Genomic DNA, 18141 nt, shown 5'->3' with positions numbered 1-18141 from the left:
TTGCTGTTAGCAGCCCTTGCTGGTAGTTAGAAACAGTCTACAAAATAGAAGAGAAGGAAATTGGAAAATTTGCGGCAGCAATGTGTTTTTAACAAGTGTTTTGTAGCTAAATTTAAAGTTTGATGGGCCCTCCTAAATAGAATCTTGGTTCTCCTTAAAGTTTAAGAGACTAGATATCCCAGATTAAGGTGAAATGGCCAACAAACTGCCTGTTTGCAGGATGTAGCTTAGGAAAATGTGGCCTTTGTCTTTACTACCTGTTTCATTTCTGGTACATAAAAGCTGGTTATATAAAGAGAGATCCAGTGCCAAGGGGTTGATGGGACCCTTCCCAAATGCAAATATAAAAGCTGGCTGCATAAGACTTGTAGGATATAGGAGAGATATAATGCAAAAAAAGGCACTGTGGGTCGTAGATTTGTGATAGCAATGTAGTTTGAGCAGGAAAATTAAATGACTCCAGAGAAGACTCAACCACATCCAAGTCGTGGTTGTCTGGATTCAGATTCTTACTCCATCTCAAAGATATGTATGTTTCTATGGGCACACCTCTCAAATGCAACTGAATCAATCCCTAGAATGATTTTTCCAGCTTTCTGGTGGGAATGAGTTGGGTAGAATAGGAAGCTGGGAATACGGAGCTCTGTGTAAACCAAGTCTTCACATCCCAGAGTTTCAGAGGGTTGGATTTCAGATACTATCTAATCGTTCTTACATACACGTTGTCTGTTTTTATATTAGTAGGCCTGGTTTCTAAAAAGTGCAGTGTCCTGACACTTATATGCAAATTCCTGTATAAGTCACCTTTCTGGTTACTATTAGAATGCTAATGTTAGAGTGATTTGTAGTGTAATTTGAGAGAAATTCAATATTTCTTTTAAAACAGGATCACTTTTCTTCCCATTTGTAACCTGTTTTTGTCACACTTTCTCTTTTGTGAGTACAGCTTTATTTACTAAGCCAAGTCCATAGTTAATTTCAGAGCTTTTGCTCTTTGCGTGTGAAGGGATTTTTAACTGTAAAACTCCTTGAGCCTTGAGAAGAGTGCCAACTTCTGAAGATCAAGTGCCTTGCATTTGAGAACATTAATTCATTAAGGGAAATTGAAAAACAGAAGGGAAACCACATGCTGCAGGACTGTGAAAGGGCGCTCAGCAGGAAAGGGGCTGCAGTGCCATGGGGGAAGGGCAAAGGGGGCGTGCAGCCCAGAGCTGCATTCGAAGCACTCATCAATCATTTTACTGGCACCAGGAAGCCAATCAGCCTTTAGAAAAGAGAGCTTAATCAGTCACCTAATGTGGGAAAGTACAATTGCTTTCTCCCCAAATATTCCCTTTCTTGCTGATAAGCTAAAATCTCAAAGATAGTTGGGGTGGGTGATAGTCAGGATTCAATCATGTAAGTTACTGAAATACTGTGATGAAGTTAGTTAACATTTGAAGATGAAATTTCCTGTCTGCTGTGAGCCTTTTCCAAAAAGATTTCACCTAAGTTTGCTTTTCACATAATATTTCCATTAATTAAAACTTAGAATTTATGGGTAACTTGTTAAGTATTGTAAAATGATTCTCAGACTTAGGACTGGAGAAAACATAGTGTTACAAAGGCCTTGTTTGTAAAGCAGTGCTAGGGCTTTGTGGAATGGGCATATTCTGGGGTGCTTGCATATAAATAAAAGTGGGAGGGCTGTGGTAGCCTGTGTTTAGATTTTAAATAGCAACTTCTTGGTTGAGTTACCTGTTGCTATTTGGATTTTAGGCATGAGCTCCTTAACAATTTGCTGTTTTTAAGGTTGAAAATACAGTTCGACTTTCAAGCAATCTTTTTAAAACTTTTTTTTCAAGTTCTAGTTTTTTTTTTTTTTGGTTTTTAGTTAATTAATTAATTAATTAATTAGCCTGTTCTTGTGACCAAAAACTATTTTGCTTTTTATTTTATTTTATTTATTTATTTATTTATTTTTTTAAGATTTATTTATTTATTATATGTAAGTACACTGTAGCTGTCTTCAGACGCACCAGAAGAGGGCATCAGATCTCATTACGGGTGGTTGTGAGCCACCATGTGGTTGCTGGGATTTGAAATTCGGACCTTTGGAAGAGCAGTCGGGTGCTCTTACCCACTGAGCCATCTCACCAGCCCTTTGTGCTTTCTTTTATCTTGGCTTTTGATTGTAGGACATTCTAGAATTATCAAGATTTACCTTCGTGTTCTTTAACTAGTATTTGCCTTAATCCATTCTGAGATACTTCTGCTAACTAGGGCTGCAATACTAATTATTTAAAAAGAAAATACCTATGCTACAGATAGCATTGAGACGTTGGTAGGCTGTTTGCCTTGTTCTTATTTTTTGTTTGATAGATAAAAGAATTTCTAATTTCACACACACGCGCGTACACACACACACACACACACACACACACTATATATATATATATATATATATATATATATATATATATAGTGTGTGTGTGTGTACATATATATATGTGTGTATGTATATGTGTGTGTATGTATGTGTGTGTGTATATATTTTATATATATATAAAATCTGTGGTGCAGGTGTGTACCTGGAGGCCAGAGATTGACTCCTAAATAAATGTCCACTTTATTTACTGAGAACAGGATCTTTGATTGGGTGAGATAGTCCTGTTAGCCAGCTGGGATTACAGAAGCCAGCTGGGATTACAGACTAGCTGCCCTTAGGTGCTGTGGTCTGAACTTTGGCTCTCACCTCACACTTATAATGCAAATGCTCTCTCCTCTGAGGAATTTCCCCACTCCTACTTTCTCTCTGAATCTTTGCGCTTCTAGCACTGGTTTTTCTCCTTTTTGTCAGTGTTTTCATCTTGGGCAGAGGAGTGCTTGCTTGCAGACCTTTCTGCTGTTGTGATCTTTCTTCTCAGAGATTATTGTTGAATGGGTAACAAAAACCATTTTTCTAGTTGTTATTCTTAAAGGATGGTATGTGCTTGGATATAGTTGTATCATTTTCCACAGTGCCTTCAGCATGAGGCTGGAGAGATGGCTCAGTGGTTAAAAGTACTAGCTGTTCTTTCAGGGTCCTGGGTTCAATTCCCACCACTAACATAACTGTCTGTAACTGCAGTTCCAGGGAATCTGACATCTTCATACAGACATATAGGCAGGCAAAACACTAATGCACATGAAATAAAAACTAAAAAAATCATTTAAAAAGTTTTAAAAAACCGTTGGCAGCCGGGCGGTGGTGGCGCACGCCTTTAATCCCGGCACTCGGGAGGCAGAGGCAGACGGATTTCTGAGTTCGAGGCCAGCCTGGTCTACAAAGTGAGTTCCAGGACAGCCAGGGCTATACAGAGAAACCCTGTCTTGAAAAACCAATAAATAAATAAATAAATAAATAAATAAATAAATAAATAAAGAGTAAAAAACTGTTGGCAAACTTCAAGTTTTGCAGACTAGTAACAGGCACAAAGAGAATCAAAGCTACAACTGAACTACAAAGCTACAAACAATCCCACTACGACTGGGTGGGGTTGGAAAATTAGGCACATGGAAGGAGAACTTAAATGATTTGTTTTTAGAATGAGTATATATTTTGTAGGTTGCTGATCTTGCCTGGAGTTTTGTGGTTAGAGGACCTAAATTATCTCAGAATTATTTTTTGTTTTGAGACAAGATCTCTCTATGTAAACCAGGCTGGCTTCAAACTCAAGAGCTCAGCCTGCCTTGGCCTCCCAAGTGCTGGGATTAAAGGGATACACCACCACATCTGGCATACTCATTTTTATAGAGATGGTTTCAGAATGGAAATTGAAACATTTTGGGAGCTTAGTTATTTATAGATTTTTAAATAGAGGTAGATAAAAGTTAAGGAGTCCTGTAGTCACTTGCTATTTTTTTTTAAAGATTTATTTATTATGTGTACAACATTCTGCTTGCATGTATGTCTGCAGGCCAGAATAGGGCACCAGATCTCATTATAGATGTCTGTGATCCACCATGTAGTTGCTGGGAATTGAATTCAGGACTTCTGGAAAAGCAGATAGTGCTCTTAACCTCGGAGCTATCTCTCCAGTCTGATCGCTTAAGTTTTTATTGATTGAGAATGAGCATCGACATTTGAAGAGTGTTACTTTGCTTCTTTGCTAGTGTTCTTAACTGGCGAACCATCTCTTCAGTCCCAAGTTTTATTTTATTTTATTTTATTTTATTTTATAATACTTTAATTAGAAAGTGAATAAGTGGACCTGGCGGCTGTGGTGTACACCTTTAATTCCAGCATTTGGGAGGCAGAGGCAGGTGGATCTCTATGAGTTTAAGACCAGCCTGGTCTACAAAGCAAGTCCTAAGACAAGCAGTAATAAACATAGAGAAACCCTGTCTCAAAGAAACAAAAAACAACCCCCCGAAAGCTCCCCCCAAAACAAACGAATGAACGAAAGAAAGAAAGGAAGAAAAGAAAAGGAATAAACCATATGTTCTTCCCCTTGGATGGAGTGGATGTTTTCTCTTCAAATCCCGTTTGGTAATTAAAACGGGAAATGACTTTGAGTCTAACTAAACTATAAAAGCTGTCGAGTTAATTTTATAGCTTGTGTTGATTACAAAAGAAATGAGGTAGAATCTCTTCTACTAGCTACAACATTAATCATAGCCTTAGGTATACATTGAAATAGTTAATAAGATACTCTTAAGTACAAAAGAGAAGCTCAAAATAGATTACAAAAATATCATTTATTTGTTGAGCATTTAAAATATGTACTTGAAAGGGTTTAAGGTGCAGTGGCATTTTACCGAATATCATTTTGTGCTATTCATATTTGTTGAGATCTGTCTTTACTATCTTAACATCAAAGAGATTTTTGAACCCAGTGGGGAATCAGAAGAAATGTTTCAACACATTTTAGAAGTAACAATTAGTGGTTCTTTAATATTTCATTATTTCATATGAATAAGCAGGAACTTTGATGGTAAGAGGTTTTTTGTTTTTTGTTTTGTTTTTAATACAGTAAACTATTTATAAAGCTTTAGGAGCTGGGATGTGCAAACTCACTGATTGAGCATGTGGTTAATGTGTATGGAGCCCAACATCACCCCCACACCCTCCCATACTTTGTAAGATCTGTGAATAAATACTGTTCTTTGATAGGCTTGGTAACACAGCCCTGCAAACCCAGTATGAAAAGGCAAGAGAGTTCTAGGAGATCTTGCCTACAAACAAAACAATATAAATGTGTTTATTCGGACAAAACTATTGACCTATAATCATAATGATAGAAGGATTTGGGAAGGGACTGGCGAGGGCTCAGTGGGTAAGAGCACTCACTGACCGTTCTTCCGAAGGTCCTGAGTTCAAATCCCAGAAACTACATGGTGGTTCATAACCACCCATAATAAGATCTGGTGCCCTCTTCCAGTGTGTCTGAAGATAGCAACAGTGTGCTTATTTATAATAATAAATAAATCTTTGGGCCGGAGTGAGTGGGGCCGACTGGAGCGAGCAGAGATCCTAAATTCCCAACAACCACATGAAGGCTCACAACCATCTGTACAGCTACAGTGTACTCATATCATAAAATACATAAATCTTTTTTTTTAAAAGGAATTAGGAAGTTTTGTAAGAAAAAGTCAAGTTGTATTTGTCACTAGGTGGTATAAGAAATATCCCCAGCATCATGTATGATGTGATAAATACCTGGGGTGTACAGTAAAGCACTCATGTCGTGTGTGTGTGTGTGTGTGTGTGTGTGTGTGTGTGTGTGTGTGTGTGTGTGTCTGTCTGTCTGTCTGTCTGTGTGTATTTACAGATTTTAGGGTTATTTTAGTTTTTACTTTCTTTTGTTGTTTTGAGACAGAGTCTTGCTATATATAAACCAGTCTGCCTTCTGACTGTTTTTTTGTTTTGTGAGACAGGGTCTCTCTATGTCTCCAGAACCGTCCTGCCTGTTCTGGAACTCTCACAGTAGACCAGGTTGTCCTTGAACTTGCAGAGATCCACCTTCTGTCTTCTCAGTGCTGGGATTAAAGGCTCAAGCCCTCATGCCCATGCCCTGTCTCTAACCCTTCTCCCTACCTCAGTGAGGCCACCAGGCCCAGCAGATTCTCACATTTATTTAATAAGACTAAGCTAGCCATACTTTGATAGAATAATTGATCATGACATTGTATGTTTATGTGTATGTGAATGAAGCTAATATAATAGAAATTAAAACTGTTGTTGCCAGTCCTGGCAGCCCCTAAGGATGGCAATGGGAAGGGGATGGGGCAATTTTAGTGCTATAAAATAGGATTTGTAATCTAATGAGCAACAAACAGGTTTGCCCTGGCTAAATAAAAGAATAATGTCTCTGTTTAGATTCTCCATATACTACCTCATTTTATGGCCCCGTAAGACTGGTGATTCTACATTATTTACCACTGCTCTTCCCCAAAACAAAACAGCAAAAAACAAATTAACTAGATCTAACTCTGAGGTTCATGCTCTTAACAACAGGTTCTCAACCTTCCCAATGCTGTGACCTTTTAATTCAGTTCCTCTTGTTATGGTTACCCCAACCATAAAACTATTTCATTGTTACTTCATAACTGTAATTTTGCTGTTAAGAATCATAATGTAAATATCTGATATAAAACCTTTATGAAAGGGGTCGTTCAACCCCAAAGGGCTTGTGGTCCGCAGATTGAAAGCGGCTGCATCTAGCAGTTACTACAGCAGAACAGTTTGCTGAAACAGTTTCACACCCCTCCCATTGCAGAAGAGTCTCAACTATAACAATTGCGCAGTTCAACAGAGATTTGTGACTGTTATTTAGAGATTGGGTTGTATTATTTCAGTAAAGTTGGATATATACATTTTACTGTGGGAATGGTATTCCCTGTTGGTGGTTTTTAAAGACAGGTTTCTTTGTGAAGCTTGGCTGGAACTTGCTTTGTATAACAGGCTAGCCTCGAACTCACTGACATTCTTTGGCCTCTGCCTCCTGAGTGTTGGGACTAAAGGTGGGCACCACCAACTCCTGGTAATTTTCTTTAATCTGTGTTTTAGTCAGATTAGAGTAACAGACCTTATAAAATGAATCTCTCTATATAGAAAGAGGATTTCTTAGAATATCCAGCAATGGCTGGCTATGAACAAAAAGTCCAAGCAAGAATCCAGTAGTTGCTTAGTCCATGGGGCTGTGTGTCTCAGTTGGTCTTCAGTATTCTCCAGAATCCTGAAGAAGTAGGTTCTAATGCCAGTGAAGGAAAGAGACTTGCTATTCAAGCAAAAGCAAGCAGGCAAAGAGCAAAAGCTTTCTTCTTCCTTTATAGGCTGAAGGAAGACATAGCAGATTAAAGATATGTCTTCTTACCTTAAGATCTGGATTAGAGGTGGCTCTTCCTACTTCAAATTAAGCAAAAATTCCTCACTGCCTGCCCTCTATAACCAAGAATAGCCATCACAATCTGAACTAAAATTAACATGATAGTTAAGGAAACCAGTCTACTGAACTCTACTGAAAACCAGCTTGCCACACACGGCCAGCTTACTTATGTCTGATTTTGTAGTAATCAGTTTGCTGAATCAGCTTTAATCAGCTTTGTAGTATTTACAGTTGTTAGTTTCCTTAGTTGCTGGTTTCCCATTTTTCTTCCTGTTCTCTCTCTCTCTCTCTCTCTCTCTCTCTCTCTCTCTCTCTCTCTCTCTCTCTCCCTCTCTCTCCCTCTCCCTCTCCCTCCCCCCTCCCCCTCCCCCTCCCCCTCCCCCTCTCTTCTCCTCTCCTCTCCTCTCCTCTCCTCTCCTCTCCTCTCCTCTCCTCTCTCTCCCTCTCTCCCCCTCCCCTGAAATTGCTTGTTACCTTATTGTTTGATTTTTAAACTTGTTGGAAATCTTGAAAAGGCAGGCAAACTGTCTCATGAGTGAGAATTATTCCAGTGAGTTATACACCAGTAAATCTAGAAGTTGGCTAATCTAGAGATCTGGTCCTTTGATGAATTATCTTAGAATTAACCTTGTGGAGGGGTTTGAGAGAAGTGAAGCCACCCTGTGTAAAGTGCCTATTACCACACAGTGGTTCTAAGTGCAGAGTGTTGTTTTTGTCTCTTCTCCTTCCTTTCCCCTCCCCAATGTCACCTCTTCCTGGTTTCTGCCTTCCCCTGCTTGCCCTCCTCCTTCCTTTCTCACTCTTCTTTTGTCAGGTAATTTGAAGCACTTGTACTCCAGGTCAAGCTCCCCTCAAGGGTTTTCTCACCTGTGGGCTCCAGCACAGTGGCAGATGATGAAATGATCAAGACTGGTTTGCGGATGATTTAGACCAGCGTTTCTTAACTTGTGGGGCAGGATCCCTTTGGGGGTCGTTGAAGGACTCTTTCATAGGGGTTGCCTAAGACCATTGGAATAATATAATATAATTACAGATATTTATATTATGATTCATAACAGTAGCAAAGTTACAGTTATGAAGTAGCAGTGAAAATATTATGGTTGGGGGTCACCCCAACATGAGGAACTGTGTTTAAAGGACTGTAGCATTGGGAAGGTTGAAAACCACTGAGCTAGACTCTTATTGAATTCGCCTAAATGAATTGCCTGAAACAACAATAACAGCAGAAAGTGAGAGTATTGGTGCCATGGCATGTGTGTGTGAAAGTTGGAGGACAGATTATGGAGTCATTCTCTTCTTCTTCTCTGTGGTTTCTGAGAGTTTGGGGGATAATGCCCTTACACACTGAAGAATTTCCAGCCCTTAAGGGTCTTTTAGCTTGGGCTTTTGTTGTAGAATTGTCCTTTCTCCCTACCCTACCTTTTAAACCAGGCCTCTCCATGATTTAAGATAAGTACCACTTTTTCTGTAGCACTTTATTCCCGGTCACTTGTGTGTAACTAGAATTATGAGTCTTAGGAGAGCAGACTGCAGCTTTAGCAGCAAAACAAGGTCCCCAGAGGTTCTTAGTGGGGAGCATTTCAAGTAAAGCGTAGGCTCCTTCCTTTAATACACAGGAAGCCTGGCTTCCCCAGTCTCCACTCAAAGCTTTTCCCTGGAGTTCTCTGTAAGTGCTTTCTGACCATATCCTTAAAAAGGGAAGGGACAGATAGGTGTTTGATACTGAAAACCAGACATTGGGCTACATTAACTCATGTCATCCTTCCCACATTTCCTTGAAAGATGATATAAGCCCATATTATAGATGAGTGAACTGAGACTTAGAGTTGAAAATAACATTACTCATACAGCTATTACAGTACGTCAGTCCCTGTCCCAGTTCTGGGGGATCGATTGAATCCTGCATGCTAAGCATGTCTTCTAAGCCAGTGCTTTCAAACTTCAGTCTTTCTTGTATCAGAATCATAATTTTTGCAATTGTATGAGATATATTCTTTTAACATTTTAAATATTGAATAGTAATAGTTTGCAAACCCAGCTTTTACATTTATCTATATATGTATGTACATTCATGAGTTCATGGCACAATATTTGTATGGAGATCAGAGGACAGCTTTCAGGAGTTTGTTTTCTGTACTAGGTAAACTAAAACTTTTATTAGATAAGTTCCTGCTGGGTTATAACTCAGCATATAGTCAAGTTGGCTTTAAATTTAACAGAGATCTTTCCACCTCTTCCTGAGTGCTGAGATTAAAACATGGCCCACTATGCCTAGTTACCACAACTTTTAAGAACTTGCAACTTTAATTTTTTAAAGCCTATTTTTAATGATGGTTTTTAAATGCTTTAATCTCCCTTCTAGCCCATCACCCACCAGAGGTAGTGGAAAAGAAAGGATGTGGGGGAAGTGGACCTGTTTAGAAATGGTTCTTTGGAGCAAATCCGATCTACATTGTTAAGAAATTGGCAATTCAGTTCACAGATCAGCAGCAGCAGCTAGCTCAATCCATTTGCAAACATTTTACAGATATACCAGCAGTAGAGTTCGGTAGAATCAGGATAGCAAACACAAATCACAGCGGTGGCACAGCCTAGCAGAGACAGCTGTGCCTCAGCCCAATTGGCACGACTCAGTGGGAGGAACCAGGGCCAACAGGAATGCCAGAAGTTCTCGGCTGTGCCTCTGTCAGCGAAGTGAAGATCAGTGAAGATGAGAGACTAGTATTGCACAGCTACAGGCATGCCTCTCTCTCTCAGTCTGTTGAGTCCTATTTATACTCCCTCCAAACATGATGTTTGGACTTGCCTCATTATGTATCTTGCCTCAGCATATGAGTCTGTCTCAGCTGGCATCACTCTGCCAATCAAGCCTGAGTCTGAGGAAGCAGCAAGAAGCCGTAGCACATACCACCAGAAGTTTTTTGGTACATTCGTTTCTCTCTCTGGAGTCCCGACAAGAAGCTCAACTACTCAATGTTAGGCAAACCAATACATGCGTGTTGTTAGTAAAGAATCCTTTGTCAAAAGTCCTTTCACGTGTTTGCTTTAGCAGAGCATCCTTGCACCTGTGTCCATTTCAGGAAACAGTCCTTTACGTGTTGCCCCAGCAAAACGCCATCTGACACAACTGACTTTTCAAAGAATCCTTAAGTTTCCACTTCAATAATTTGAGCTATCCTAAGTAAAAAGTTATTTGCCAAAATATAGAACACTAAAATTATGTATGATTAAAAACCAAGTTGTGTTAAGTTGTACTAGTATGAGGAATTATTACCAAAGGCTCTGATTAAACCTTTTTGATGAACAGTGATTAGTAGTAAGCATTAGAGAAGCAGCACAAGGCCAAACTGAATTTCTTCTTTTGGTGTCATCAGAAAGGTTAAAAGAGAATTGAAAAGGTAATGCCTGTTTTTGTTTGTTTGTTTGGTTGGTTGGTTTAGCCTGGTTTGGTTTTGGTGTTTCAAGACAGGGTTTCTCTGTGTAGCCTCAGCTGTCCTAGAACTCACTCTGTAGACCAGGCTGGCCTTGAACTCAGAAATCCGCCTGCCTCTGCCTCCTGAGTGCTAAAGATGTATGCCTGTGCCACCATGTCCAGCTAGTGTGATTTTCATCTTGTACAATTAAAAAACATTGCAGCTTGTAATTTATAATTACTATAAATTTAATTGCCACTTTAGCGCATGATTTTGTTAGAGACAGTAAACAGATACCTGATATAACTATCTTGATTAGAATCTAGATTATAATTTGATTTAATAAACTATTATGGGCCTGGAGAGATGGCTCAGAGACCTGCTCTTCTGGAGAACAAAGGATTGACTCCCCCACCCACATGGCAGCTCATAATTGTCTGTAATTTCAGTCCCAGAGGATCCTCTTTTGCCCTCTTTTGTCACCAGGCACATAAGTGGTGCACAAACATACATGTAGGCAAAATACTCATACACATTAAATAAACAATTCTTTTGAAAAGCCTATAATTATTTAATGTCTATGAGAGTTTTGTCTACATGTATGTCTGTGTGCCACATTTGTGTTGGTGCCTGCAAAGGCCAGAAGAAGGTGTAGGATACATGTGGTTGTGAGTTGCCATGTGGATTCTGGGATTCGAACCCAAGTCCTCTGGAAGAACAGCCAGTGCTCTTAACTGCTGTGCTATCACACTAGTCCATAATTTGATTTTTAAAAATTTATTTTCATTTTGTGTGCATTGGTGTTTTGCCTGCGTGTATGAGGGCATCAGATCCCCTGGAACTGGAGTCACAGAAAGTTGTCAGCTGCTGTGTGGGTGCTGGGAATTGAACCTGGGTTCTCTGGAAGAGCAGCCAGTGCTCTTAACCACTGAGCCATCTCTCCAACCCCATAATTGATTTTTAAGTAAAGACTTATTAAATTATTAAGCAAGTGTGGTGCCAGAAGATTGTGCTAAATCCCTGACATCTGGCATTTCAGGGATTTGCTAGATAACCAGTTTTGTTATGTGGTTGCTAGGATCCAAACTCCGGTTATCATTGCTACATAGCAGATATTCTTGCCTGCTGAGTCATTTGATTTTTTTTTTTTTTGAAGATACTTTTCATTTATTTTATTTTATTTTTTATTTTTTTTTACTTTTGAGGCTGGGTTTCTCTGTGTATCTTTGGCTATCCTGGAACTCACTCTGTTAATCAGGCTGCCTTGAACTCAGAGATTCACCTGCCACTGCCTCTGAGTGCTGAGATTAAAAGAGTGTATCACCACTTGTATTTTAACTTTTATTTACTTTGTTTGTTTGTTTGTTTGTTCAGACAGAGTTTTTATGTACAGCTCTGGCTGTACTGGGACTCCATCCACAGAGATCTACCTCCCTCTGCCTCCTGACTGTTGGGGTTAAAGCCTTGCACCACCGCTGCCCAGTTTTATATTTTTAAATTTTTTTATTTTTAAAGCTTCCTGAATAACTAAGAGAAAAGCTTGTCCTATTGTTAAGTTTTCTTTTTCTTTTTTTTTAAAGGATTTATTTATTTATTATTATACATAAGTACACTGTAGCTGACTTCAGATGCACCAGAAGAGGGTGTCAGATCTCATTACGGGTGGTTGTGAGCCACCATGTGGTTGCTGGGATTTGAACTCAGGACCTTTGGAAGAGCAGTCAGTGCTCTTACCTGCTGAGCCATCTTGCCAGCCCCCTTATTAAGTTTTCTTATTAAATTTTATATTTGGGCAGTTTCTTCAGATACAAAGGAAAGAGTTTCCTTCCCTTGTTTTAAAAAGTTTGCTGTGAGGCTTATAAAAAGTTATACATGAGAGGCTTCTAGCCTGAATAATAATCACTCTCACTAATTAATAATTAATAATTAATAACTGTTGTTGTTACTGTTATTATGATTATTATAGAGGCCAGAAGAAATTGGATCCTCTGGAAATGGAGTGACAGATAGTTGTAAGCAGCCACATGGACATGGTTACTGGATCCTCTGTAAGAGCAGCTACTGAGCCATCTCTCCAAGCCCCCTCCCTTTTAAAAGTTTGAGACAGGCTCTCTTTATATAGCCCGGGCTGTCTTAGAATTCAACTATGTAAACCAGGCTCATTTATTTTGGTTTTTTGAGACAGGGTTTCTCTGTATAGCCCTGGCTGTCCTGGAACTCACTTTGTAGACCAAGCTGGCCTCGAACTCAGAAATCCACCTGCCTCTGCCTCTGCCTCCCGAGTGCTGGGATTAAAGTCATGAGCCACCATGCCCAGCTAGGCAACTCTTATAAAGGAAAACATTTGATAGAGCAGGTTTACAGTTTCAGAGGTTTAGATGATTATTGCCATGGTGTCATGCAGGGAAAGGAGCTCAGAATTCTACATCTTGATCTGCAAGCAGCAGAAGTGACTGTGAGCCACACTGGGCATAGGTTGATTATATGAGGCCTCAAAGCCCACCCCACAGTGCACACTTCCTCCAGGGCCACACCTATTCCAACAAGGCTACACTTCCTAGTAGTGCCACTCTCAATGAGGGCTGTTATCTTTCATACTACACAGACCCAGTCTGAATTATTTACACTTGATAATTATCAGAGGAATTTTCATATGTCATGATTATAATAATTTTTCTAATTTTCCTTATTTATTTATTTATTTATTTATTCGTTTATCTTTTTGCTTTTTCAAGACAAGAGTTTTTCTGTGCATTTCTGGCTATCCTCTCTAGAGAACTTTTTATCGCTTTATAAATTACACACAGAACCCATAGTTTCTCTTTTCTCACTTGGAGTATACATCGAATTGTTCCTAATTAAAAAGAAAGGGAAAGAACCTCTGGTGGAATCACCATGCCGGACCTAAAACTGTACTACAGAGCAATTGTGATAAAAACTGCATGGTACTGGTATAGTGACAGACAAGTAGACCAATGGAACAGAATTGAAGACCCAGAGATGAACCCACACACCTATGGTCACTTGATCTTTGACAAGGGAGCTAAAACCATCCAGTGGAAAAAAGACAGCATTTTCAACAAATGGTGCTGGCACAACTGGTGGTTATCATGTAGAAGAATGCGAATTGATCCATTCCTATCTCCTTGTACTAAGGTCAAATCTAAGTGGATTAAGGAACTCCACATAAAACCAGAGACACTGAAACTTATAGAGGAGAAAGTAGGGAAAAGCCTCGAAGACATGGGTACAGGGGAAAAATTCCTGAATAGAACAGCAATGGCTTGTGCTGTAAGATCGAGAATCGATAAATGGGACCTCATAAAATTGCAAAGCTTCTGCAAAGCAAAAGATACCGTCAATAAGACAAAAAGGCCACCAACAGATTGGGAAAGGATCTTTACCTATCCCAAAACGGATAGGGGACTAATATCCAATATATATAAAGAACTCAAGAAGGTGGACTCCAGAAAATCAAATAACCCCATTAAAAAATGGGGCTCAGAGCTGAACAAAGAATTCTCACCTGAGGAATACCGAATGGCTGAGAAGCACCTGAAAAAATGTTCAACATCCTTAATCATCAGGGAAATGCAAATCAAAACAACCCTGAGATTCCACTTCACTCCAGTCAGAATGGCTAAGATCAAAAACTCAGGTGACAGCAGATGCTGGTGAGGATGTGGAGAAAGGGGAACACTCTTCCATTGTTGGTGGGATTGCAAGCTTGTACAACCACTCTGGAAATCAGTCTGGACGTTCCTCAGAAAATTGGACATAGTACTACTGGAGGATCCTGCAATACCTCTCCTGGGCATATATCCAGAAGATGTCCCAACCGGTAAGAAGGACACATGCTCCACTATGTTCATAGCAGCCTTATTTATAATAGTCAGAAGCTGGAAAGAACCCAGATGCCCCTCAACAGAGGAATGGATACAGAAAATGTGGTACATTTACACAATAGAATACTACTCAGCTATTAAAAAAATGAATTTATGAAATTCCTAGGCAAATGGATGGACCTGGAGGGTATCATCCTGAGTGAGGTAACCCAATCACAAAGGAACTCGCACAATATGTACTCACTGATAAGTGGATATTAGCCCAGAAACTTAGGATACCCAAGATATAAGATACAACTTGCTAAATGCATGAAATTCAAGAAGAAGGAAGACCAAAGTGTGGACACTTTACCCCTTCCTAGAAATGGGAACAAAACACCCATGGAAGGAGTTACAGAGACAAAATTTGGAGCTGTGACAAAAAGATGGACCATCTAGTGATTGCCATATGCAGGGATCCATCCCATAATCAGCTTCCAAACGCTGACACCATTGCATACACTAGCAAGATTTTGCTGAAAGGACCCAGATATAGCTGTCTCTTGTGAGACTATGCCGGGGCCTAGCAAACACAGAAGTGGATGCTCACAGTCAGCTATTGGATGGGTCACACGGCCCCCAATGCAGGAGCTAGAGATATTACCCAAGGAGCTAAAGGGAACTGCAACCCTATAGGTGGAACAACAATATGAACTAACCAGTACCCTGGAGCTCTTGTCTCTAGCTGCATATGCATCAAAAAATGGCCTAGTAGGCCATCACTGCAAAGAGAGGCCCATTGGACTTGCCAACTTTATATGCCCCAGTACAGGGGAACGCCAGGGCCAAAAAGGGGAGGTGGGTGGGTAGGGGATTGGGGGTGGGGGTGGGTATGGGGGACCTTTGGGATAGCATTGAAAATGTAAATGAGGAAAATACCTAATAAAAAAAATTTAAAAAAAAAAGGAAAGAAAAGAAAAGAAAAGGTCTTCAGAAAAAAAAAAAAAAAAAAAAGAAAAAAAGAAAAAAAGGGGGCTGGAGAGATGGCTCAGCCATTAAGAGCATTGACAGCTCTTCCAGAAGTCCTGAGTTCACTTCCCAGCAACCACGTGGTAGCTCATAATCATCTGTAATGGGATCCGATGCCCTCTTCTGGTGTGTCTGAGGACAGCTACAGTGAACTCATATACATAAAATAAATCTTTAAAAACATTTTAAAAAAAAAAAAGGCTGGGGCAGTGGTGGCGCACACCTTTAGTCCCAGCACTTGGGAAGCAGAGACAGGTGGATTTCTGAGTTTGAGGCCAGCCTGGTCTACAAAGTGAGTTCCAGGACAGCCAGGGCTATACAGAGAAACCTTGTCTTGAAAAACAAAAAATAAATAAGTAAATAAAGTTAAAAAAAATAAAATAAAAAGAAAGGTTTGTCTAACATTTTTTTTTTTTTTTGTTAAATAGTGATTTTTGTAGCTTTGTTAATGGCAAATATTAGCCTGATAAGCCTTGGTATAACGTATTAATGTGAGAATTGTGTAGCAAATGTTTTGCCTGTGCTCTTTAAAATTTTTTTAATCTCATTATTTTGTGTGTATGAGTGTATAACTTGTATATATATCTGAACACCACATGTGTGATTGGTGCCTGAGGAGGTAGTAAGCTTCCATGTGGGTACTGGGAATCGAACCTGGCTCCTTTGCAAGAACAAGTACTCTTAGCCATTAAGAAAACTCTCCAGCCCTGCGTTTGCTTTTTTCTTTTCTTAAACTGCGATTTTTATCCTTTTCTCATGTGTTACCTGTAGCAGTTTTACCAGGAGAATGACATTATTGTCAGATTACCTGTGGGAGAACTGACAGTAATTAAATGTCTTTGCTCAGAGATAGAACACAAATCTACGCTTTCTGCCTTCAGGGCTCTCTTTGTCGGAATCTGCAGGAGTCTCTGATAAAGGAGGAGCCCAAGGGTCCATTTGTACATTGTTGCTTTAGTGTGATGTGTGAATTAAAATCATACAAAAGTCATCTGGGTGTGGTATCCTCGCAGGGCAGAGGGAGGGGCAGAGAGGCAGAGGCAGGCTCTGAGTTCTAGCCCTGCTTGGTCTACTGAGAGTTCCAGGACAGCCAAAGCTATACAGAGAGACTCTTGTCTTAAAAAACAAGGAAAACAAGAGTAATGCTCTCTCTGTTTTTAATTACAGAGACAGAAATGCTCAGAAAAATTAGTGCTTTTAAGTCCTGACTTTATTTTTGCTGGTGTTTTGGATACTTCTATGTAACTAGAAAGTCATTTTACAGTTTCTGGTGTTGGAAAAAAGATAAGGAGTTGAAGACAGATGCTTGCCAGTTTAGGGTGCAAAGAAGCTAAGAGTCCTTGCTTGAATAGCTGTTCTTGGGTATGTGGCAGAGAAGCAGATCTGAGTACAATGGAAAGTTCTATGATACCTGATGCCTTTTAGGAAATAGAATACTAGGCTACCTGAGTGCCTGCCATTGGGAATAAGATGAGGAATGAATAATGGAACTAAAATTTCTAGAGGCATAATGTGGTCAGGTTGTAAGCAACTAGTGTGGTATGAAGCTTTCGTTTCCAGGTTATCTTGTGTTTCAGTCTGCCTTGTTGCTCTTACAGCATTCACTTTCTGACACTTATGGTCACTTTACCTTACTCGGGAATGTGAATCCTGTTCAGAGGATTGCTGAAGTCAGAGCAGAGCAGCTGTCTGGAATCCAGTTGCTTGTGGTATCTCATGTGATTTTGAGGCACAGGGAAGTTAAGATAGAATTCTAATAACATGTTTTTACTGCTGCTATACATAGTAATAGTAGAACTTTCCCCTGTAAGTCCAGAACTGTAAGGAATCTATAAGGAAATATGTATCATGCACATGGAGTAAGACAGGTAAATTAGTAGTATCTGTGGTACCTAGTTATTTCATTAGTTGCCTTAGCTGAGATCTTGGATCTGAGGTTGATGATCAAAGAGCTGTAGCCTCACAAAGGAGCCAACATCTCAGTATCGTTGAGTGATAACTTAGTAATGCTAAATAATGTTGTTCCTGAAGTGTTGACAGAGTGAAACTTGTTTTTTAGAGCTGTTCCAAGGTGGTTTAGATTTTGAAATTAAGAAGTCTTTCTCGGGGCCTGGAGAAATGGCTCACCAGTAAAGAGCACTGACTGCTCTTCTAGAGGTCCTTGAGTTCATTTCCCAGCAACCACATGGTGGCCCACAACCTCTATAATGGGATCCGATGCCCTCTTCTGGTGTGTCTGAAGACAGACAGCTACCATGTACTCATATACATAAAATAGATAAATAAATCTTTAAAAAAAAGTCTTGCCGGGCATGGTGGTGCATGCCTTTAATCCCAGCACTAGGGGAGCAGAGGCAGGCGGATTTCTGAGTTCAAGGCCAGCCTGGTCTACAAAGTGAGTTCCAGGACAGCCAGGGCTATACAGAGAAACCCTGTCTTGAAAAAACAAAAACAAAAAAACCCCCAAAAAACAAACAAACAAAAAAGAATGTAATATTTTTTGTTTGTTTTTGAGAGAGGGTTTCT

The 18141-nt window shown here is 39.8% G+C and overlaps 1 protein-coding gene and 1 long non-coding RNA gene across 8 annotated transcripts in view; one reads left to right on the top strand and one right to left on the bottom strand.

Moving 5' to 3' along the window:
* Nr6a1 (nuclear receptor subfamily 6, group A, member 1) overlaps positions 1 to 18141 on the top strand; it is a 203093-nt gene that overhangs the window by 10124 nt on the left and 174828 nt on the right. The window lies entirely within an intron of this gene.
* Nr6a1os overlaps positions 1 to 18141 on the bottom strand; it is a 105892-nt gene that overhangs the window by 5526 nt on the left and 82225 nt on the right. For 3 of the 6 annotated variants that reach the window (XR_866167.2, XR_374324.3, XR_866166.2), the window contains one exon: positions 8217 to 8348. The exons of 2 other annotated variants lie outside the window; for them this stretch is intronic. This is a non-coding gene — a long non-coding RNA (nuclear receptor subfamily 6, group A, member 1, opposite strand). Of the gene's footprint in view, positions 1 to 3992; positions 7298 to 8216; positions 8349 to 18141 lie in introns of those variants that run through there. One more of the 6 variants, XR_866170.2, reaches the window with a different exon arrangement.

The sequence above is a fragment of the Mus musculus genome, chromosome 2 (genome assembly GCF_000001635.26).
Source record: "Mus musculus strain C57BL/6J chromosome 2, GRCm38.p6 C57BL/6J".
In the NCBI taxonomy this organism is placed as follows: Eukaryota; Metazoa; Chordata; class Mammalia; order Rodentia; family Muridae; genus Mus; species Mus musculus.
This window is presented reverse-complemented; position numbering and strand designations above follow the sequence as displayed.